Raw genomic sequence first — 24805 nt, forward strand, 5'->3', positions numbered from 1 at the left:
CTGGTACTACCCTGATCTGGTGGTGTTTATGCTGAGCTTCTCCTCTTGGCTCCTACGCGGACTTTAAATAGAACTGGAAAGGCATAATGATAGCAGTATCTTTCTTGGACATCCACCGCAGCTCTCTCTCCCTCTCTCTCTTTTTCCCCAAGCAAAAGGGAGAGCCTGATGTTAACATCAACATCTGCGTTGCTGTCTTCCTCTGAAATTCAGAAAAACAGCTTAGCTGGCCAGCATGCCCCACGCCCTTTGTCAACAATTTTCCTTTTTTTCCCACACTTAGCAGCTTGGATGGAGTCTGTTTTCACATGTTTTCACATGCCTCCTGTTGGACTAGATGACCCTTGAGATCCCTTCTGACTTACAATTCTGTGATTGATTCCTGCCTGATGGTTCTCTTAGCCTACCTAGCTTAAACAGCCACACAGATCGTTCTCAGAAGACCAATTAGTATCTCTGCACATCTTCAGGGGTTCCCCAAACATATCACCCCTCCCCTTTCTGTTTTATTTCTACACACACACACACACACACACACACACACACACTCCTCATTTCGCCCTTGGTGACCTTTTAGAACGGTTTGACACATAATGCTCAATATTGGGCTTTTGCTTGAATTGGTTTGCAGCACAAGTCTTAAAATGGCTAAGAATGTACATTTGACTTAAAACGTCTCTTTTCTTCTTGCACAAATGCTGTATTGGATACAATCCCATCTAATTCATATGTTACACCCTAGGAAGGTATGTGTGTATTAGCTACTGAGAAATTAAAATTATATTTACAAACCAAAGACACGTGTTCTCATACAATTTTAATCCAGCTGAACATAAATAAATAAATGCAGCTTTCTATCTTCTATTAACATCATTCACAACAGCACAAATGCTTTTCATTTAATGTGTGAAAAAAATGCCACATTACCCTAGCTCTTTATGCCCTTCAGTAACAACAAAATGAATTTTTAACAATGCTTGTCATTATAATGGGTGGAATGGGACAAAAGAAAGAGCTTGCATTTTACCAGGATTTGAGGTGGGAGGAAGGTGCAATCCATCTATGATCACCCTCTGAATTAGATGTATCCTGCTTCAGAGTCCTTGAACACAGAGTAGAAAAGGATAGTTGCGTGGTAAATAGCTACACTGAACACCAAAATGGGTAAATCCTGATAGCAGATTTATCGCTATTTTCGGTGTGTCACCATCCCAATTACTCCCCCATATGACTCCTATTTAGAGCTTTTTATAAAGATTCCTGCAGCTTGACTGACACATTGAGCATCCCATGTAACTTAGTGCTTAGAATCCCATTTGATTTCTCTTTTAAAGTTACCACGTCTTTTCTCTAGCATCAATGATTTCACTTCACTAAACAGGGTTAAATTTATGCCAAGGCTCAATTGGGCTTAAAACTTGTTTGGAATCCTATGGCTCAGTTGCAGAAATATAGTTGCTCTAAGCATGAGTGGCGTATCTCTCTTTCACAACCAGGTTAACAGCCTTGAGGGATCAGAGAGAAGAGATGGGGAGAAGATTAACAGCAGAAGGAGGCAGTGCATTGAAAGCTACCGGTCCTCTCACCTCCAAAAATACTAGAATAGGCAACTGCTAATCCCCCTCTCCTTCCATTCTCTTCATGCAGTTCTAGTTAATGACCACAGACCCGCAACTCCAGGTCCTGCAAACACAGAAAACCTCCCAAGACAGAGGCAGACGGAAAACCCAGAGTTTGTTGATATGCTACTCTGGTTTTGCCAAGTGCTTTTTGGACAAATGAGCCTGCTCAGCCCCACCTATCTCCTTTCTGAAATGCAACCCCGCTCACTAAATGGGAGGAAAGTGTCAGCAGCACTTGTATGAGCAAGTTCTATCATTGCCCCTCACCTAGAAGCCCAGCTGCTGCCTGGCAGCCTGGCAGCGACTGTAGTTCTGTAGTTCTGCAAGGACCACAGGCATTGGGCAAAACTTCTAGGGCATGCGCTAAGGCGACATAAAATTTGTGGGCATGTGAAGCTGCCTACATGAAGCAAGGTCATAATAGTGCAACTCTCTCTGCAAATATGGCATACCTTTGTGTGCAAGCTGAGAGGCCAGCATTTTATTTTAATTTTTTTAATGACACAACTGCTGGAGTTAGAAAAGGAAAAACAAGACAGCAGTGGCTGTTAGTAAAAGATGATTTAATGACATTCTGCCTTTGTTGTCAGGTTGGGTGTAGCCCCTCAGTCTATAATATAGGAACCTCCCTGTTGATGAGAAGAAGAAAAAGTATAATCAGGGACAACAGTGGACTGGTTTCCCCCAGTTCTGTTGACCCACAATCAACACCATGTAGTTAAAGCACATTCGGTGCACATTTAAAGCATATTATTTCCTCCCGCAAAGATTCCTGGGAATTGTAGTTTCCCTTCTCACAGACCCACAATTCCCATAACAAACTACAGTTCCAGGAGAAGCAGATGATCCTTAAGGGTTTGTGAGACAATGCAGGACCAGGGCAACATCGGGCATTTTTGCTGGTCTCAGGCACTCCATCATCCCCATCTGGATTTGGGCCTGAAAGGCCAAGGGAAAGTGGGGGGTGTGGGGGGTGCTTGTAGAGTAAGCTGTAAGCAAGCACAATCTGTGACATTGCACAGCATCATTGCTCAGCATGGTGCATGTCTATTAAGGCAGCAGCCTTAGCTTACAATCCCCAGACTTTCAGAGCTTGAGCCAATATGAGATAGCTAGTTAACTCCCAGTTAACCCTGGCAGGGTTTTTATAACTGGATTTGGTTTTTTGGTTTTGAAAAAAAAGAAATGTATCAAAATACTATATTCTGTTAAGCATGGAAGATGTTGCTGGACTCCCATCAGCAAGGCCCACAGGTTCCATAGTCCTGGATTACTTGCATGCAAGCTTTCAGGTTTCACAAAACCCTGCGTCAAGCCAGAGCTAGCAAAATTTCAGGAATAAGGGGACGAGGAATGAGACAGGCTTTTATTTCTTGTGTTGCCTTTCCATTGTGCCTGTCTAAAGCTTGCACCAATCTAAACTGAAGTAAAATGCATTATTTTACTAACTTCGTAGCCACAGTTATGCAAGTTTTCAATGAGAGGAAACAAAATGCTTCCTTGCTGAATGCCAAGAATGAGAGATTATATTTAATGCTATCGAAGTGTAGAAAGTAGGAATTGAGCCAAACTGAAAATAGAAGGCAGCTACATATCGCTGTATTTTTAGTCTGAACATGTTACTCCACACCCTGTGTGGCCCATATATGGCAATCTGTGTTAACTTCCTGTTTTGGTTTCTCAATACTGGTGTCACGTTAGTTTCAGTTTCTGAGGTAACACAAAACAGAGCCGGTGTGGGCAGAACGGAGCAGCTGGAAACATTCCCAAAAGATAACAGATTAGTCCCCTCTGTGCACTTGAGAGATCTCTGGTGGAAAAGAGAGAGAATTTGCAGGGTGAAAACCGATGTGCTGAAGTGAATTGGAAGTGGTCTGGACAAAGTTTTGCTGTATTCCGAAAGATCTGCTTTCAAGGCAGAGAAACATCGCTCTTGGTCTGCCTACAGATGCACATGCTTTGTGTGGTGAGATCTCAGTGCATCTACACTCCCAACCCGCTTTGAGTCAGCTGTGCAACCTTCCTCAGAGAACTGAGTTCAGGAGGAATCACTTATCCAAGTAGAAGCAAGCAGAATCTTTCAGCTAAGTCATCTCAGTGGTCTGAATTTCTGCTAAGGAAGCCAGGCAGTCAAAAGCTGTTGCCTGCAGCTGATGCGCATTGTTCTGTGAGGGTTTGGTTTATGGTCACCTCAGGATAGCAGTTCTCCAGGAATCTAGTTATCTCTAATCTAGTAGTTCTAATCTTCCAGTTCCTGGAGGGCCAGTACTAGCTAACTGATGCCTGTCCATGGTCAAAGAGTACATTCTGTGCCATGCCTGTCATCAACTCACATTCACATGGGATCCGTTCAAATGTTTTCCTCTTTTTTTTTGCAGATGTGAGATTCAGTCCAGGAAAACATACCATGCAAAGTGTCTGTCAGAGCTGCCTCACTGGCTGTGCACAAATCATACACTTAAAGCACATCCCTCCTTCACAAAGAATGCTGGGAACTGTAGTTTACCCCTCACAGAGTACACCTTCAACAAGCCACACTTCCCAGGATTCTTGGGGTGTGTTCTTTAAAAGCATGGTGTGTACACAGCCATTGTCTCCTCAACTGGTTTCTTCATTGTACATGTGGAGCATTTTCCCATTCAAAGAAGGGAGACTTGGGAAAGCTCAGTGGTAGTGGGCATGTTCTGCGTGCAAAAGGTCCCTGGATCAATCCCTGACTTCTCCATGTAGAACTGGGAATACCTCCTGCCTGAAACCCTGCTAGTAGTCACTGTCAACACTACTGAGCTTGATGGACCAAGGATGTGACTCAATATGAGGCAACTTCCTATGTTGCTGTGAAATGTTCTTGTATACCAGAGCACAGCTCTGTTCATCAATTCTAGAGTTGTTGGGTGAGCTTTGCTTATTACACAGAATAACAACTGGGACCTTCCACAAAACGTTGTAGTATGAAGTACTCTTGTTCAGGCTTCCAGCCAGCAAACCATGCCCCATTTCAGGATATTTATTTATTACATTAATATGCCACCTTTTCTTCCAAAGAGCTCAAAGTGCTGTCCCTGGTTCTTCCCCGCCCCCTGCCATTTCATCCTCATGACAACCCTGTGGGGTAGATAAGGCTGAGAAATGGTGACTGGCCCAAGGTCACCTAGTGAGCGTCATAGCTGAGTGGGGATTTGAACCCTGGTTTCTCAGGGCCTAGTCCAACACAACCATTATTCCATCAATCTCCTTGCAATATTCACTCGGCATTCCAATGCCAGCACTGAGCATGCTCAGTCCTCATTGGGTCATTTTGAGGCTTGCCATAAGATTTTCTATTTTCTATTTCTGCAAACCTTGGAGTTTCCCCAAGCCTACTGACACCTCCGTCTTTTGTGCGGGTGTCGCTGCTTTGGCTGCCGAAAGAGAATAAGTTTGCTGTTAGAATAGGCTGAAGGATTATTGGTTCTCTATTTCTTCCAGGGCTAGGCTTTGGCATTGAGAATAAATCCCGAGCCTTGCTAAATCCCGGTTAAAATACGACACTGGTCAGTGTTTCAAGAACACTACTAGTGTTTTTTCTTCTTCAGAAGGGTAAGTTTCCAGTTCAGCAGAACTTACTGACCTTCCAGATTACAGCAACAACAGCCTTGGTGATGAAGTGGCCAGTGCGATAATCGGAGGGAGATAAAGAGAAGTGTTTGACTGGAACAGCAATACCAGGAAGCGACTGAGACACCACATGACAAAGGATGCTCGCTCTGCAGGGAAGGGAAGTGTTTACTTAAGGGCTAGACTTTTACTAGTCTTCTCCAAGGGTGGCTTGAGTTACCTGACCCACTTGCATTAGCAAATTGCAATGCCGACACTGTAAATAGCCACCACACCCTTGAGCGGGCAGACAGGTTGTTTGTCAAATGGATCCAGCCCAGCACCTTTCAGTTTCACTCTAAATATACAGCAGCTCCAGTGCTAAGTGACGCTGCAAAGTCAGGAGAAGCAGCTTGTTTTCCAATCAGCTGCTCCAACTGCTGCCAAACAAACCAGAATGAAAAAAAAACACACTGAAGAGATGGCACCCAGTTAGCCTAAAATTCAATGCTTGAACCCTATTTTCACCAGAGAAATGTTGGATGATATGCTATTGAGCATTACTGCACAACTGACCCCCAGAAAAAAACACCAGTCTGGAGGGGCCTTTCCCCACAGGACTTCTTCTATGCTTATCCATCCCGACTCCTGTTCCTTTGGACCTTTGAGCATCATACCTTTTGTTTATTAGGAACCAGATATCGTAGGCCTGAGTCAGATCAATGTATTTTGCCTCCCCGCGTCTACATATCGTATTTTTCGCTCTATAAGACGCACATTTTCCCCTCCAAAAATTAAGGGGAAATGTGTGTGCGTCTTATGGAGTGAATGCAGGCTCCTTGGCTTCAACGAAAGCAACGTGAAGCCTCAGAAGCGCAGTGGGAGCACTCCCGCTGCGCTCCGGAGGCTTTGCGTTGCTTTCGTTGAAGCCTGGAGAGCAAGACTCTTCTGGCTTCAGGGATAGCCGCCTGAAGCCTCCGGAGCGCAGCGGGAACTCCCACTGCGCTCTGGAGGCTTCGGGTTGCCTTCACTGAAGGCAAAGGCAATGTGGGAGAGGGACAGCTGCGCAGCGCCCCTTCAGGTAAGCGGGAGGAGAAATGGAAGGGGCTCCGTTTCTCCTGCTGCTTCGCTGAAGGGGCGCTGTGCAGAGAGGGGGAGATTTTTTTTCTTGCTCTCCCCCTCTAAAACAAGGTGCATCCTATGGTCGGGTGTGTCCTATAGAGCAAAAAATATGGTAGATTTCATGATTGTGTAGACTGCCGTGCCCCCTCCCGCAATCACAAGCTGGCTTGGCACAATTATTCTTGCATAAACACGATTTGCAGGTCCTGACAACTGGAAGCCATGTTTACTTGTAGTTCATGTGGGTCCCCCCACCCTTCCCTAAATGTACCTCATCAACCAGTCATTACCAGGCATGGTATTTGGTCTGATGGCTAAATTCCAAAATATTCTTCTGTTTCTACTTAGTCCATCCCTTTACTTAAATGATTACTTCTCCACTCCAACACTATTAAAAATATTCCTTTCTTATGCAAAACAAAAGCGCATTGTTGGCTTTTTAAAAAAACGATAAAACAAAAGGTTATTATTCTCTTCTAATCTATGCAGAACTCTTTGCTAGGAGACAGGTTGTTTGTTCCATTTTTGTTTTACTCCTTTGCAACTACAAAATGCATGCATGTATGTGTGTGTTTGCACTTTCTATCCACCCCTCCACACAATAGAGAGTGAAGTTTCAAGAAACAAAAGCGGAATGTAATTTGACTTCAGTGAATGCTCAAGGCCTTTGGTAGGTAGGCTTCCTTTAAGAACTTAATCTGAGGACAACAAATCAACCTATGAAACACTACTTGTGAATAGCAGCTGTAAGCAGCAAGAAAACAAGAGAGACCCTCTCAAAGTACACACCTTTCCTTGCATCAGGCCCTTGAATCGTTGAAGAAGGGGTGTAGCAATCTCACAATCCTCAGATTATTTGATCCAATTCTCTGCAAGGGCAAGGAGGTGAAAGGGGAGGTTTTTTGCATCTATTTCCACTCACTCTGTAGGCAGAACCACAATTTTTCTTGTTCCTTTGAGCACTCACAGCCCATTCATGGTGGGAAGATTTTCAAAAGACACTGTTTATTGAATGACACAAGGTGTGGATCATGAGTCATACTGCCTAGGTTACATTTTTAGAAATATACTATCGGCAGCCTGTCTTTATTCTCCTCGCTCCCACATGAATGAATAAGATGATTGAAAGTGCCACTGTAACTCTTTACCAGGTAACACTTATGCACACTATATGCAAAAGTTACCATGAACTTGATTGCATCTATAAGTTACAAGAGATAGGGACTATGAGAAGTGCAAGTGTGCATAAGACAAGCTCCAGCCTAATTGTGGTTATTGCCATCACCAAGATCTTGGTCAAGAACGTATGTCAAAGGAGGTACTGCCATTGTGGTATCAAGTGACAATGGACAAGGTGAAGGGGAAAGTTTGGGACATGAGGGACTCCTGGGAAGTATATTTTTGAACAGGGGATTTAGAAAAGAATTTTTCAAGGTCAGACTTAAAGCGACCCAAACATCTGGTTCTAAATACCACCTCCAAGTTCTTAAACTGCATACAGCCCCAAGAGTGGCAGGCTTTGAAATTCATCTCTGGCATATGACAGCGCCTTTGACATGGTTTATCCAGATGGACTTAATCTTATGTTCCAATATGATCACAGTATAAATATCTCCATCTTTCCCGACCTCCCCAGTGGTATGGTAGATTTCACTATAGAGCATGTTTTCTGTTTAGGGATTATATCCAGGTCTCTTAATGCGTTGGGTTGGCTTTCCAGCCCCCCTCTTGTTGAACACTATAGGAGTAGTGTCACTTACAAGGGAGTAAGCCCTATTGGAGACCATGGGACTTAATCGTAATAAATATGTCTTGGATTGCGTTGCTGCTGCTGTACAGCTTCCAGACAGGTAAACTGTAATTAGACCTTACCTATGAGATCTGAGAGTATTGGCAAGAGAGTGATAGCTCAGCTTGTTTGGCCTCAGATGTATTTGCTTTGCAAAAGGTTTAATCCATCATCAGGATTCGCTCCTGGAAGGCTTAAGAACATAGTGTAAAAGTAGACCATAACAAACGTCTCCTGCTGGTTCTGAGATTGCAGTGAATTCTAAAGAAGGGCACTTGAAGCTTTGCGTCCTATGCATTCTAACTTAGAAGTAGTTCTAAATTTCTAGAAGAAATATATGCCAGGGCTCAAGACTCATCATCTGATAGACCTTTGTGTTGTGTGGAGACTTGTAGTGAAGGAAATGTCAAACGCATATAGCTGTATCTGTTTCATGGGTTCCAAGGTTAAGGCTGAGCACAGAAAAGAGATGCTGGAACAGAGCCATGGCACAAATAAAGCTCTACTTAATTAGTTCATCAGAACTACCCAGTGCTGTGCAACATCTGTCTGTTCACTTCAGAACTTGTCTCATTGGCTCAGTTAGTGGGTTGCCTGGGAGGCTAGAACAGTAGGGCTGACTTCATGCTTCACCTTAGAAATGAAATGGAGTCTCATCTTGTTTTCTGAATTCTCATTTGTTATTCCCACTTACTAAGATGAGACATCAAAAAACATCTGCATCTTTTTAATTGTTTGGCAGAACTGGCTGAAATTTGCAGGCATAGTAGCCCCTTGCGAGTGGATGAATCCTGTTAGCCACCCACTGAACAGTGGGACACCATGTCCCAAGTAGCGGTGGCTTCAAAGCCATTTCTTTGGGAGCCTTGAGCATCGCTGCTGCTGCTGCTTCCAGAGAGATTCAATCACCTCAGACTACTTCAGACCCAAGTTGCTTCAGAAGCAGTCCAAATACCTCCAAAGTGAGGTAATCTGTCTCGCATTCTTGCCTCGTCCAAGGCTTTTGCATATGGTATGCATAAGTGTGCATATGGCTGCAACTTTAATTTCAGTTACTCTTGCCATGACTCTCTATTCTCCTTTCTTTAGCCACTGAGCATACTTTTTAATATTAAGATCTGGAGATTTCTAACAGCTTTTTCCCTCTCCCCACATCTGGAACAAGATAATCGAAGCTTACTCTTAGGTTATGAGCATACTTTTATGTTCAGAGATGTTATAGGTCCTTCTACACAAACAAAATTTGTTTAAGGGGGGGGGGGAGAGAATGAACAGCTCACTATATGTACAGTAAAGCTGTTTAAAATGCCTGCAGGTTGTTACATAAATAGGTGCTTGGTTCACAGAGGTTGCAAGCAAAGCTACTGGGGCTTGGCATGTAAAATACCAATTTCAAAACATGGCAGGCATGTTTAGGCATTGTTATAGGGCACCATAAATACTCAGAAGATGACAAAAGATTCTCATGTGCTCCGAGGCTTTCTTGCTGTGCCACATGATACACCCACAATCAGAGGCAGAATGACTCTCAATACCAGTGGCTGAATTCACAGGTGGGGAGAGTACAGCTGTTGTTCTCAGATCCTGCCTCTGGCCTTCCAAAAGGCCACTGTGTGACTAAAGTGCAGGTCCGTTGCCTTGATCCTGCAGGCTCTTCTTATGTTCTTAAATAATATGTATGGTATGTATTTATTTGTGACATATTAGAATGCTGCTATTATTGGTTGGTTGGTTTTTGTTATGCTATTGTATGCTGCTTTGTGAAGGCTTGCCTGAAAAAGCAGGGAATAATTATGTAAGATGAATAATGTCAATAAATACCCATGGTCTGTTGAGTAAATACTTGGGAGTTGTTTTGTACAGTGTACACTGATGATCCTCTGATCTATTCAGGGTGGATGGTGGTAGATGATCTGATTTACTGGGTGAAAGCCATTTGCTTAGAGCACTAAAACTTCCACCCTAGACTCACTTACCTGAAAGGAAGTGCTTTGAACATAACGGGACTTATTTGTGAATATTAACTATTATTAATAATATTAGACATGCATAGGATTTTGCTCTCATTTATAAATATGCGAGCCTTTTTCAAGCCTTGATAATGAACCTCAGAGTCTTTCACCTTCTACAAAGCCCACTAAAAACCACAGCTTTTAGCATAGGGGCCCTGAAGCTTCCACCAACTGCACCCCAGGGCTCCAAATATTCAAGATTTCTTCTCATATCACATCAGTGGTTGTACTTCCTATTAAGTCATTCTCTAACAATTATTACATGTTTGATGTTAAGGATGTGGCTTTCCAATAAGAATGTGCTTTCAAATTAAGAGAGAGAGAGAGAGAGAGTGTGTGTGTGTGTGTGTGTGTGATCAAGTAGTAAATTCTAAAGGAATAAAGGCGCCCTTGCAGCTAGGCTGTAGCCAAGGCACTGGGTGGGAGTCCTGTGACAGCACTCCACAACCGACAGCATTAACACAGAACAATGTATCCTTTCCGCACTTCAGTTTTCCTGTTTGATAAATGGAGCTGACTCTTGTGATGAAAACGGGACATAATGAGGCTTCAGGTGCCTTTTGATTCCCACATTAAGAGGTGATGTTCCAGTTCAAAGTGTGCGGCATTTGTAGTGGTTTCCAATTTCCTGAAAACATGTTATTCGTAATAACATGTGGTTAGTGGAAAGCGAGGAAGTATTAAATCTTGGACTCATATCAATTTGGCTGAAAATACCAGCTAAAGACATCCTCTTTGAGTATTTAGTCCAATTTCCCACATCCAGGTAGCCCCAGCAGAGCAATAAAACTGAAGATCTATGGAAACGTGCCTGACAACAACAGCAGCTGGCCAACTGAAGACACCCTGGACTTTGCTTTTCTTTTAAAAAATGAGTGAAAGACAGGAACATTCACCTATGTATCAATCCCACGTGCAATTTCATGCCTCCTATTTACCAGAAATGGTTGCTATTTCCCCCCCCCCCCTTTTTATATCCCTAATCTCAGACTGGGGTGTGGTGGATGCATTGGGGCTCTAGTGCATATGGATATAAAATTCAGCCTGGGCAAAGAACTATGGAGCAATATATTGAGCAAGTAATAACATTTGCTTATCTTGAATAAGAAAATAAAACACATTCTTTGCTCTTAATTTTTAAAAAATCCTTATGGAAATTAATCAGAATTTTAGTGTGAAGTTCTAATAAACTCAGTTTTAGATGCAGTTTTGACTATTAGTCTTTTTCTTTTTCATCTGAGAGGGTAAATTTCAGCAAGCAATTTTCCTTACCATAATGCACGTTTGTATGTCATATTCAGTATTGTCTCTATTATTATTATTATTATTATTATTATTATTATTATTATTATTTGCACACTTCCCAAAATATATGCATTTTTGTAAATGTTGGTTGGGGAGCCACACCACAAAATTAAGTGTGACTATCAAAGATTAGCTGCGTTTTGAGTGAGTATATTGTTTTGGAAAGTGCGAATTTGATAGATTCGACTTTAAATGTGTACTGAATTGCATTTTTCCTCCACCCCTAGAAGATGACCAGAAATGAAGTGTGCAAGTCAGTGGCTGGCAAACTGAAGGGGCAGGTGCTAGGTGCAGGCCTGTGTCAGACAAGATGCTTAACAACTCTGGTAGTCAGCAGCCAAACTGAGGGGACAGAAGACATTCATGTGTGTTTCTGGGAACCGCGTGTCCTTTCAGTAGTCCTGGCTGGCACACTTTGTACTACAAAGCCAATGTCTGCCCTGAAGCACAGTGAAGAGGAGAAGCAGACAGCTATGAGTGGTTGAAAACAAGCCACTTTTACATTCCTACACTGTGTTTTTCCTCCCAGAAGTCCTTAAGGTGAGAGAACATTCCAAAGCGTGTTCATGATGCTTGAGCAAAGCACAGCAACAAAATACAGTGGTACCTCGGGTTACATACACTTCAGGTTACAGACTCTGCTAACCCAGAAATATTACCTCGGGTTAAGAACTTTGCTTCAGGATGAGAACAGAAATCGTGCTCCGGTGGCGCAGCGGCAGCAGGAGGCCCCATTAGCTAAAGTGGTACTTCAGGTTAAGAACAGTTTCAGGTTAAGAAGGGACCTCCAGAACGAATTAAGTATGTAACCAGAGGTACCACTGTGCAGTGGTGCCTCGCAAGACGAAATTAATCCATTCCGCGAGTCTCTTCGTCTTGCGGTTTTTTTGTCTTGCGAAGCACGGCTATTAGCGGCTTAGCGGCTTAGCGGCTATTAGCGGCTTAGCGGCTTAGCGGCTATTAACGGCTTATCGGCTTTAAGAAAAAGGAAACAAACTCGCAAGAACTCGCAAGACGTTTCATCTTGCGAAGCAAGCCCATAGGGAAATTCGTCTTGCGGAACGACTCAAAAAACGGAAAACCCTTTCGTCTAGCGAGTTTTTCGTCTTGCGAGGCATTCGTCTTGCGGGGCACCACTGTAGCTGTTAACAGTTGTGGCATAGTGTAATTAAGGAATTCCAAACCCCCTTCTCTTTAACTTGTTGGTTTTCTTTTTCATCTGAGGGGGTAGGTTTACATATCTGTATCCCTATGAGTTGGAAACACCAATTGAAAAAAGGACTGTGTCATTCAAAGGTCGGGGGAGCACTCCCCACCTGAAAACAATGTGAAGTCAGGACCTCGGAAACCTACAAAGCCTCTTTTCATATGTGAATTTGCTTGGAGGGGTGGGGGGAGGGAGAATACCAATGAAAAAAATATAAGGGGTCCTTATTTTCCTGCCAAGACCCCTGAAGTTCACTGGTGACTAACATGACTTGGGACTTGCATGCTAAAATCACCCCTAGATAAAATTTTCCCTCCTGCCCCAAATCGTAATGAAAATGTATAAGCTTCTACTAAGCCACAGGTTGCTTATACTGGTCAGAATGTGAATTAAATGAATGTGATAATTTTCTGATTTCTGGTATTTCCCCCCCACCAGCAATCTTGGATTAATGCCGTAAGTTGTATTTAAAAAACTAAACTGTCACCATTTTTAAAAGAGAGTGTTAAGAAACAATATTTATTATTTTTCCATGTACAGCAGATCCCAAACTGCCTTTTCATCCTATGTCAACACTTTTCTTGCTTTCCCATAAACATATACAGATGAAGGCACAGGAAAATGTTGATGGAGAAGGAAAATATCATTACAGAAGCACATTAAGTCATAGCAAAGTAATGTGGCTACCAGCTGGTTTCTGTTAATGCCTGTGGTTTATCTCACTCATATAGGGGGTAGGTGCAAATCAATGTCTGCACCTCATTAATAATGCCACTTGAAATCTAATTGCTTACATTAAGTGGAAGTGAGCTTATGATGCAATGAGAGCCAAACTAGTTTTAATAGCAGACTTGGGGATGGGGAGGAGGGAATTCATATCAGAATCACAGCACTAGGGGATGAAGGAGGTTAACCCAGTAGGATGGAGTGGTGTGGCGACAGCACTCAGCTGACCTCCTCACAGCTGAGTCGCTGCTGTTTACTGGGAGGGGGGCAAGGCGTCAGGGAAGTCAATGTGGTGCAAATGCGCTAGCAGTGCCAGTCCAGTGCTGCTGCTGCCGATGCATTTGCACTGCACTGATCTCCCACCACCACCTTGCCCCTCCCTATCCTCCTCAGTAAGCAGCAGTGACTAAGTGTTGGGAGGTCTTTTCTCCATGTCTGGACCTTTTCTACGCTCAGAATCCACTAGAAGGGAAATTTCATGAAATTGAATGATGATGAGGATATAATTTATTTGTACCCCACCCTCCCCAGCCAGAAGAGTGGCTAACATCATATAAATAATATAATATGCATAAAAATAAGCAATCAATCGATTAAAATGCATCCCAAAATTAATTCAAATGAATTAAAATTAAAGTTAAAACTGGACAAATGAGAATCCTCAGGTTAAAATTGAAAGCGGTTAATACTTGCCAGGACCAACTGTTTCCACTGATATTATAACCTCCTTCATGCTTGTTTTTATACAAAGAGAAAATGAGTCAGATTGAACCCTGACCAAAGGCCTGGCAGAACAGTTCCGTCTTGCAGGACCTGCGGAAGGATGTCAAATCTCGCAGGGCCTTGGTCTCTTTTGAGAGAGCATTCCACCAGGCCGGGGCCATGGCCGAAAAGGCCCTGGCTCTGGTAAAGGCCAGTCTAATCTCCCTGGGGCCTGGAATCTTCAGGGTGTTATTTGCAGACTGTAAGGTCCTCCGTGGGACATACCAGGAGAGACGGTCCCGTAGGTACAAGGGTCCTAGGCCTTAAGTTGTGGAAGGTGGGAGAGGAAGGTTTAGCAACCCCCACCAATTCACTCCTTATGCTCTAAAATCGCCCCATCCACTTTTATATATGGCTGTCAACATAAAGTATAGCTTGAGCCTTAGGCCATCATACATTGAAAGCTGCATCACACCACTTTAAACAATCACAGCTTCCTCCCAAGAATCATGGGATAACCATAGCTTGCTAAGGCTGCTGAGAGCTGTTCGGAGATCCCAGTTCCACTCACAGAGCTATAGTTCCCACTGTGGTTTAGCCATCAATCCCCGTCTCCAGGGAACCTTGGAAATTGTAACTGTGAGAAGAATAGGCGGCTCCTAATAACTCTCAGCATCCTAAACAAACGACTATTCCCCGGATTTATTTGGGGGGAAAGCCATGACTCTTTAAATCTATAATGTGGACATAGGCCTTGTATTATGTGCTGAAAATAGCAACTTTTTCCTCCTTTAAAGGACAGATCAGGACAGGACTATGTTTGAGAAGTATTCCCTTATCTGGCTGATATCCGATGAGGCCAGCATAAATCTATGTGAATTTCCACCCAGATGGAATCTTATTTAGCCTAATCCTGTATATTTGGTTTCTATCGCAAACCAAATATTTGCTATGCTGGGAGCAACCAGCACACTAATATCCTTTGGAGCTGTTTTGCAATCCTAAAGATTTCCATATGTACTTTCCAAACTGATTGGCTAAGCAGTATTCACTTTATTGTTCTCCGGGAACAAAAAACACACTGTCGATAAAATTTCTAACAAAGACCATTAGTGGCGGAGAAGATAGCAAGAGATAAGACAATAGAAGGAAGCCATTAAACCATTCCCTTCAGCCTCAGAGATGGGGGGGGGGGGGGACTCCATTGTGCAAGCCAAACCTCCCAGTTGCTATTACAAAGGGATACGGTTCAAGGATGGCCACAAAATATCATAAATAATACAGGCTTCAGTTCAGGCAGTTTAAAAGAAGCAGAAAACACTGAAATTTGCTTCTACTTTCCACATTGCTTTGCATTATGTCTTGCAGGCGAAATAGCCACCTGGGGAAATGTTCTAGATTCAGATCCGCAGACTTGGGGCACATGTGGGCGTTATGGATCTGTTCAAGAGGGAAAGGACTATGCCATTTTTGTTACAGCCACATGGGAACTGCTTTTCTGTTTTGCGCTCCTACATGGTTTTCTTTCTCCTTGGCACCAATGGTTTGAGTAGAAAGAACCTTCCAATCTGCCCTGTCTGTATGGCAGTGCCAGATTTAGTGGGGCATGGGCAGTTACCCTGCAAAGGGCACCAAGCCAAGGGGTGCCAAACAACAATAACACCAATATTTATAGAGGTACCTATTGAGAAAGTGCATAAAAAGCAACTGTACCAAAAGGAATTATTGTGAAAATAAGATTGGGGAGGGGGCAATTTTGTCCTCACTCAGGGCACTATATTACCAAAGTCAGCCCCTACATATGGCTATGCCATTCACAGATAAGCTCCAGTCATATGGGATTGAATCTCAGCAAAAGTGGCTCTTGTACACCATTGTCATGACTGGTCACATAACAAAATCTATTTGCATATAAGTGATCCTTAAATGCCCATTCCTCTAATGTTGATGCTAACCTTGCCCTCTATATTGTTGTGAGTTTGCGGGTTTGTGTGTGGTTTGAGTCCTTTGTAATTCCTGCATTCAGCAAGGATTCAATTGCTGGAATAGCCAGGACAGCTTCTTGGTAATGGCCTCCTAAGTATGGGTCCTTAGGGTAACGAAGGAAGTGGCTGTGTGCCAGAGGACAAATGGATGAGGTCCCCTCCCCCAACTGGTCCCCACCCCACTCAGCTCTAATCTGTGGCTCCTAGAAGCTGTCCACACAGCAGCCACACCCCAGGAACAGCTTCGATTGGCTAGCTGAACCAGGTGAGGGTAGCTGATGGATCTCAAGCCCTCAGTAAGTTTGGGACTTCCCCTGCATACAGACACAGCTTCCAGTGGATTGACTGGATGAGACCAATAGTGGGTCTAATGGTCAAGAAGGTGGTTTCTGCATGTGCTTTAGAGGGAAGTGATGGGCAGATGGGGCTCATCAACCTGGGAAGGTAGCCTATCTAGGAGAAGGAAAACTCTGATCCTAAACATCTGCTGCCTTGTGAGATATCTTTGGGAGAAGAAAAGGCGAAGGAGTAAACCCTACACAAATATGGACTCCCTAAGATGGCTCGATGATGCCTTTTATGCCTCCTTCCAGCAATTCCTGCAGCCAAGCTAATGCCAAATGTATTGTTCTGCTTTCCTTTAGACCACATCAGTGAGACCATGAGGAGGCTTGTGCCCCAGGCAGGTCACTTCCGTACTGCTAACACAGTGGTTTGACTTCACCCCTAGAAGTGCACTCCATTGTCTCTCGAGACAGAAAGATGCCAACAAAAATAATATCTGACTTTCTGACATTCGGTGTACCTTAGGAACATGGGAAGGGAGTTGTATTATACTGACAGGCAGGAGGTATCATGCTCGCTTTGACAGCATATATACTGAAATGGGAATGATACAGAGGAGGTATCCAGGGTTTCAGGCTGCCAGCCCTCCTTAGAAATGCCAGGGAGTGAAACCAGGACCTTCTGCATACAAAGCAGATGGTCTACATGCTGAGTGACAGCCTTTTCCCCACTTAGAGCACATCTGTAGAACGGACCTCCAGAATGAATTAAGTTCTTAACCCGAGGTAAAGGTAAAGGTACCCCTGCCTGTATGGGCCAGTCTTGCCAGACTCTAGGGTTGTGCGCTCATCTCACTCTATAGGCTGGGAGCCAGTGCTATCCGGAGACACTTCCGGGTCATGTGGCCAGCGTGACAAGCTGCATCTGGCGAGCCAGCGCAGCACACGGAACGCCGTTTACCTTTCCGTTAGTAAGCGGTCCCTATTTATCTACTTGCACCCGAGGGTGCTTTCGAACTAACCCGAGGTACCACTGTATTATTCCAGTTTTAATTACCCCTGCCTGCCTCCCAGGACACATATCTGGAACTGATAAACCCACCTTTATTCCCTGAGCACCGAAAGATTGGGTTTTAGGCCCCTCAGTCTGTAAAGATGTGTACAGCAATCTGACTTCAAAACAAAAAGAACTTCGTGAAGTTGGAGGCAGCGGAAGCCTTTGAAGGATCACGTCTTGCGTGTGTGTTTGAACACTAACACAAATTTCAGATTACTCTGGAAACAAATTCCCTTGCAAGTGACCGGGAGCTGCAGCAACCTGTGATGAATGAAACAAGCACTTCAGAGGTTAACGGAGCTTTCTAAAGAGGAAGCAGGTTTTGTCTCCCAGCCCCACCACTGGAAAATATTAAAACAATAAAAATAAGAAGCAGAGGAGTATGTTTTTGTAAAAGAAGCAAATTTCCTGCCTGCTGCGGCTCTGATAAATTTCAGTCAGGGATGACAAGAGAAGGGGGCTGGGGGAGACAAACGGACTTCCTGGAAAACCAGACAGGCTAGAATTAATTGAGGACATCTTCATCAGCAGAACAGCTGGTTCTGGGGCCTAATCATCAGCAAAAACAGAGCCATAAATTGAACAGGAAACAGAAAAGTCTGAATCAAACTTTCAGGATCCAAATGTGCAAAAGAAAAAGTAAAACACAGCCGAAGAACCAAGCCTTCCGGCAGGAAGGCAACCACCAAAAGGAAGTGCCAGTGGCCTGAGCAATGAAACAGCCTCTCAGGGCTCCCAGTCCTCATGCCAACTGCTGGCACACGTTCAGCAGTGAGTGGATGCCTGGCCCACTAAACAGAGGCTGCTGCTGGATGATCTTGACAGTTCAGCGTGAGTCACAAAAGATGCCTTCAATCTCCACAGCACCAAGTATAAGTCACCGGGCTCTAGGGGCTTTTTCTAGCAGAGGAACAAGAGCAGCACTTCCCATCCCAAATATTTCAAACAGCAGTCGGAGAGACAGTAGAAAGTGAATTGTTTCAAAAAGGAATGGCAAGATAAAATGTTAAGAGTATATTGAACTGGCTAGATTAACAGAGGCAATTAGAGATCACACTAGACAAGAGTTTCAAAAAGCGTGGGGGAAATGCAGAGAATACTTCACAAAACAGCGCCCTAAAATACATACCTGGACTTGTTTCGATTAATGACTGCAGGAGACTTTGTGGATATTTAAGTTATAATTAGAAAGATCTAATTATTCATAAAGGACACAGTTTATAAGAAGTAAACAAGGAGGCCAGATACAGGATAAAGGAAGTATTTTATTTGGTTGTTTGTATTGTTGTATGTTCACTGTATGTTATGTTCATGTTTAATGTGTATTGGAGGGTGGGGGAGTTGTGTTATGTTGTAAATAAAATTCCAATAAAAATTTAAAATTAAAAAAAGAAAGAAAGTGAATTGTTTCAAATTTCGTTTATTTTATTTCTTCAATTAAGTGTCTCTCCTGCCTTTCCTCCCAAAGGAGCCCAGGCAAGGCGTTAGAGTAGTAAAACAATACAACTGAAGATAAAATAAAAACTTATTTAAAACATTTAAGAACAATTAAGAACATCTAAAAACGATCACATCTGCCCCACAGCTAATAATTTCAGGTTGCCGGGAATATCATTCAGTCAAAAAAATGACTGGGTAAATGAAAATGTTTTTCATGGGGTATGGGACCTTAGTTAGAATCATGCACACTTCCATGGAAGTAGATCCCATTGAACTCAATGTGCCTTGCTTCTGGAAAAACAGGTTAGTGGCCCCTTATCTCATCTGGATGCCCCCCCTTTATCCTTTAGGGAAATGCTACGGTTGTTGGTTTTAAAGAACCATTTGATTTGACTGTTTCTTTAGAATATCCTGTAGTAGATCTTATCCAAAAAAAGAAATCAGCTAAAAGAGCGTAGCCTTGCCTTGTCACAAGGATTCAGGAGCCTCTTAGCATATCAGGAGCAAAGCTATTATATTAGCGTGGCTGGCATACCAAGGGAGAATTCACATGCACCATGTATCCTGTTTCAACCAGGCTGCCATCCCACAGGGGACTGAGCTGGAAGTCACACAACAACAATTAGCTAGCACAGGCTCCAGAAACCAAGGGCAGGTCCTTCAGGACCTAGGATAACTCCCAAGGAAGACAGGTGCTGCTTTGACTCTGGCCTGAGCTTTGAAGTGCCTGAAGAAGAAGAAGAAGGGGGGGGGGAGAGCAGTCCTGCTCAGAGCCTGAGCCCTGTCCCTCATCTGAGTGCTAGCAAGAAAGCTTTGGCTTGGAGCTATGCGTTTCCAATGTCACTGGCTGACCTTCAGGTACTTTCCTTCTCTGCTGGAGAGTTGACATGCCTTTGGGTAGTCATGGCGGTGCCAGGGATGGGTAGGGGGCAAGTGCCACTCCAGGCAAGCAACACTTAAAATTTTATGATATGTGTTTTCTCTTGACAAAACATGTGCATATATTTTTGTTCCTGTACATAGGTCTTCTAAAAAGTGAGCTTGCATTTAAACAAATGACTTGAATACTGTCTTTTGTCACACAAGAGAAGGTATGCATCACTGCCTATTAAAACCAGGCAGACACCTTTTTTGTACTATGTTTAGTGCAAAAACCTTTCTGTTTAGGCAAGCCTACCCAGATATGAAATATATATATTTGTAATGTATTTGTTGATCGTATCTATATTTTGATAATTTTATTATGACTTCTTTTCTCAGTAAGGTTTTGTTGGTCTTTTCTGATGACTATTTTTATATTATTTTATGTAAACTGCTTGGAGCTTGTAGTATGCTTTTTAATCAAGCAGTATATAAATTGGGATAAATAAATAAATCACGGCCTGAGGTCTCTATTCAGATTTTCTGCCTTAGGCATCAAAAACCTATTAGGACAGGCCCTGATGGTCTGAAGGTGCTGCCAGTTATTACAACTCAGTGCTAGGGGTGGGGAACCCTACCTTTAAGTTGTCCAGTTGTACACTGTGAATAGTAATACGTTCCTGAACTGAGCTATTCCGCCAAGATAAACTCAGGAAACAATTGATGACGGATCAGAAGTGAAAGCGGGGGCAGAGAGTGGAGTACCTTTGGCATTAGTCACTGAAAGCTGTTTGTGCAAGAGCTAACTTATTTCCAAGGATTATATTTCCAAGGAAATTCTGTCTCCAGTGCCTGCAGAACTGAATCACTTTGTTGTGTTGGGCCCAACAGGTGTTTAGTCTTCGCTCCTCGTCTTTGGTTTTGGTGGCATGCGGTTAAACCACATCCTTTTGAGCCATCAGACATTTCGCTCCTCTTCGGAGTGATGTGACAGAAGTTGATCCTGCGCACAGATTAGTCATTCCTAAATAGAAGAGAAGCTTACAAGAAAGCCCCGATTTTTACGAGGTCTCTGCAAACAAACAAAGCAAAAGTTTTGCTTCGATATTTCATGGTGTTCTGGTCACCCAAGTGAGTACTTTCTCATGAGATGTGAGATTGCAGAGGATCATGAGAAACAATAACCTCCTTTTGTAGTTGTGGTTTTGACCAAACCAAGACTCATTTCCTTTTTTTAGAATAATAATAATAATCACAGAACATTATCTCTGCATCCTAAAACAATACTTCTGAAAAAGGAAAAAGAAAGTTTACTCAGAGTCCATTTGATGTTTCAAAATTCCAGACACACTATGAACAAAACCACAGAGATGTAGTACAGCACACACACACCCTCCATCCCAAGCACTCCTTTTTTTCCTGCTGCAGCTTTGATGGACCACCACTTCAAACCTTAGCATTACTGACTGGCTTAGCAATTTGTTCCTCGTATCATATGGCAAGTTTCTGAAGCTTCAGATGTGTAGTGGCATTTGCTTCTTGTCTTAAAAGAGGAAGGGGGGGAGGAACACAGGGGTTGAACATGAGGATCCAATTGTCTGATAAACAGAAACATCTGTTGGAATCATGAACAGTTGATTAGTGGAGTTCATTTCCAGGGTACAGCTTTCAGTGAAACTCTCTCATTTCTGAACATTGCATGTGTCAGCGATCCCCAAATGGTGGGTCAAGACTCACAGCCGGCTCATGGGAGCCTTGTGGTCAAATCGCCAGGTTGTTGGCGGTGTAGGGTCAGTGGAAAGGGCTTCAGCAAGGTAACTGTAGCTGTGTGTTGTGCACTGTGGGACATCCCCTTCTGCTCTCTTGGAGCGGGACTTCCACTTCTCAACGACGAGTTGGTGAGACTTCGGGCCTGTGATAGCCTCAGTCCAGATTACGGGCCCCTGTGGGACTTTCATCTGGAATTTTCTAGACTTGAAGGCCTTACTGACAGCTACTGTAGAAAGCCTGGCAAGTAGGAAGATCATCATACTCAGCATTCGTATGGCTCATTTCAAGCATTCAAAGTTCTACGCAAATTTATCTGGGTCGTCCTTATGACTCAGTTCCTTTTTGACTCCTGATTGGCCAGCAGCCATGTATAGCCCTGTGTAGGATAGATCAAATTCCAGTCAGGGAAGGGCCACAGCTTTGTAGAGTTCAACACAAGCTTTGTAGGCAAAAGGTCCCTGATTCAATCTCTGGCATCTCTAGATAGGGCTGGAAAATACTTCTGTTTGAAACCCTGGAGAGCTACTGCTAATCAGTGCAGGCAGTAGTGAACTAGAAGCAGGAAAAGATGATCCAACTCAATATAAGGCAGTTTCCTATGTTCCAGTACTGCGCATTTTAAAAATACAGTGGTGCCCCGCAAGACGAACGCCTCGCAAGATGGAAAACCAGCTAGACGAAAGGGTTTTCCGTTTTGGAGGCGCTTCGCAAAACAAATTTCCCTATGGGCTTCCTTCGCAAGACGAAAGCCCATAGGGAAATCTCCGGGACAGCGGGGAAGCGCAGCGCGTCTTCCCCACTGTCCTCGGACCTCCTCTGAAGGCTGGCGGCGGGGCGGAGAGACCTCCTCCCGCCGCCAGCCTTCGTTTCTCCGCTATCCCGGACGGCTTTTGAAGGCCGGCGGGGGGGAGCAAAGACTTTCGCCCCCCGCCGGCCTTCAGAAGAGGTCCAGGACCTCTTCTGAAGGCCGGCGGGGGGCAAAAGTCTTTGCTCCCCCCTGCCTGCCTTCCCGGGAGCTTTTAAATCGCCCCGGGACAGCGGAGAAGTCCTCCACTGTCCCGGGGTTTTTTAAAATGCTGGCGGGCGGCAGCGGATGCTTCGCTGCCGCCCGCCAGCATTTTAAGATCGCCCCAGACAGCGGAGAAGTCTCCGCTGTCCCGGGGTTTTTTAAAATGCTGGCGGGCGGCAGCGGAGGCTTCGCTGCCACCCACCAGCATTTTAAGATCGCCCCGGTACAGCGGAGAAGTCTCCGCTGTCCCGGGGGTTTTTAAAATGCTGGGGGTGGGAAGAAAAGCCCTTGTCCCCCCCCCCAGCCTTCAGAAGAGGTCGGGGGACAGACTGTCCCCGGACCTGGTCTGAAGTCGGTTTCCATAGGAACGCATTGATTGATTTTCAATGCATTCCTATGGGAAACCGTGCTTCGCAAGACGAAAAACTCGCAAGAAGAAAAAACTTGCGGAACGAATCAATTTCGTCTTGCGAGGCACCACTGTATATACTTTGGGTGACGTAGGCAAGCAAGTCGGGATGGCTCTGCTGCTTAAACTACCTTTCTCACCCCAGACTCCCCTACTCCCTCACCTGTTCCTCAAGTTCCAATTGGATCCTGACTCCAGCTCTTAGCACCATGGGCTACCATTGTTTCTAGCTTTCTACTCCAATTCTGCCTGTGGGAAGACAGGCCTGATACATAAACAGCCTGCCTATTACCCCATACCCCACAAGTGTCCTAGAAAACCATGGCACATCCCATTATTTTCTGTGAGAGCATGGCAGTCATTTTGGGCACCATGATCTTGTGCAATTTTGCGCCGAGATCTCGCCCAAGAAAAAACACTTTTGGGGGGGCGCAATCTCACACACTGCCCCAAAAATGTGTGTTTTGGGGTGCCGTGAGAGCACTGCCCTAAAAAGCATGTCTTTTGGGCTCTGTGGTCTTGTGTGAGTCACATGACTCGTGTGGGAGCTCAGACAGGGAGACATGCACCCCAGTTTTGGGACCCAACATGCAGGAGGGTATGCTACCCAGTAACGGAGATTAACTTCATTATCACAACTACAAGAAACCAAGCAAAACTTACTAATCAAGGTTACTTTTTTCTGATTTGGAAACAACCCTTGGAGAAGCAGGCCACAACTCTACCTTGGTATTGTGGATCAGAGTTCATTACCATGCAATCATCCATATTTTTCAGTGTTTTGTATTGTAGTAGTTGCTTTTAATAATTAGCATTTCTATTCCACCTGGTACAAAGCCAAAACAAAAGCTAACACAAACCTAAAAAGCATAAAAAAGCAATAAAATTATTTAAAGCAACGAGCAGCAGCAGACACCGCAAATACAGTGGCAGCCAGTACTGTGCTTCCAAGTGTCATTTGGAAGAATGATTTTCAAACATCCTTTACATCAGAACAGCAGGAAGACGACAAATAGGCTTCCCAGGGGAAAGAATTCCAAATTCTGAGGAGGCTGTTTCCTGTGTGGTCAGGAAAACATGGAGCAACAATCAGTGTGACTGGGCAGGCTTAGATTGGACGAGAGAGCCCTTCAGTGATTCTGGGACCAGGCTATTGTATAGTTAATTTATTGTTCTCTAAATTCAAAAGTGGTTCTAGTTTAGAAAATGCACAACAGGTTAGTCCCTTTGTGTGCATACTAATCCTGCAGTGAAGAAGTGAAACTACACGTCTTAGTATTTTAGATTACAATGATTACAGTGATAACAAACAAAAATCTTTGAGGCTGCAGATTTAAGAATCTGAAGCAGCAAAGAGACAAACTGTTCTTAATATCAGTTAGTTATTTGACCAATTTCCTTTTGACTTCCAGATATAAAGAATGGAAAGGAAACAAATTATAAATGCTGAATATTGCAAACTATTTTATACATCGAAGTGACCCAACTCATCTATTATCCCAAAGAGACCAGATTTTTAACACAGTTCTGTAAATAATAATCAGATATTGTTTGGATTGTGGTCTGAGCAGAGCATATAATGGCTTATTATATTGTTTGTGTAATTTATTGTTTTCTCCAGAATGTTGTCTGCATCTCTTTTTATTTGTGAAATGTTGAATTGCAACAAGCAGCACTGATCTGTTGTTTAAAAACTTAGTTTGTGAGATTGCAAAAGATAGTCCCTCACCCGCCGAAAGTGTAGTCATGGATGGCAGCAATCCAGAGGCCTGTGTATTATAGCATAATACTAGAGAAGACGTTTCAGAAACATGGGGTCCCAATTATTGTGGAGATATGCTAGCATGTGTGATGGTGGGGTCAGGCGGTGCTCCCAGAATGGAGACCTCTAGTGCCACCCTGCCGTTGCTCTTTCACTGGAAGCAGTGT

At 43.8% G+C, this 24805-nt stretch overlaps 1 long non-coding RNA gene across 2 annotated transcripts in view; it reads right to left on the reverse strand.

Moving 5' to 3' along the window:
- Positions 1 to 882: 882 nt before the first annotated feature.
- LOC114598932 (uncharacterized) overlaps positions 883 to 24805 on the reverse strand; it is an 84845-nt gene continuing 60922 nt past the window's right edge. The window contains exons 3-4 of one of the 2 annotated variants that reach the window (XR_013392912.1): positions 7110 to 7189; positions 883 to 2251 (exon numbers count right to left, since the gene is read on the reverse strand). This is a non-coding gene — a long non-coding RNA (uncharacterized LOC114598932). The remainder of the gene's footprint in view (positions 2252 to 7109; positions 7190 to 24805) is intronic. The other variant, XR_013392913.1, reaches the window with a different exon arrangement.

The sequence above is a fragment of the Podarcis muralis genome, chromosome 5 (genome assembly GCF_964188315.1).
Source record: "Podarcis muralis chromosome 5, rPodMur119.hap1.1, whole genome shotgun sequence".
Classification (NCBI taxonomy): domain Eukaryota; kingdom Metazoa; phylum Chordata; class Lepidosauria; order Squamata; family Lacertidae; genus Podarcis; species Podarcis muralis.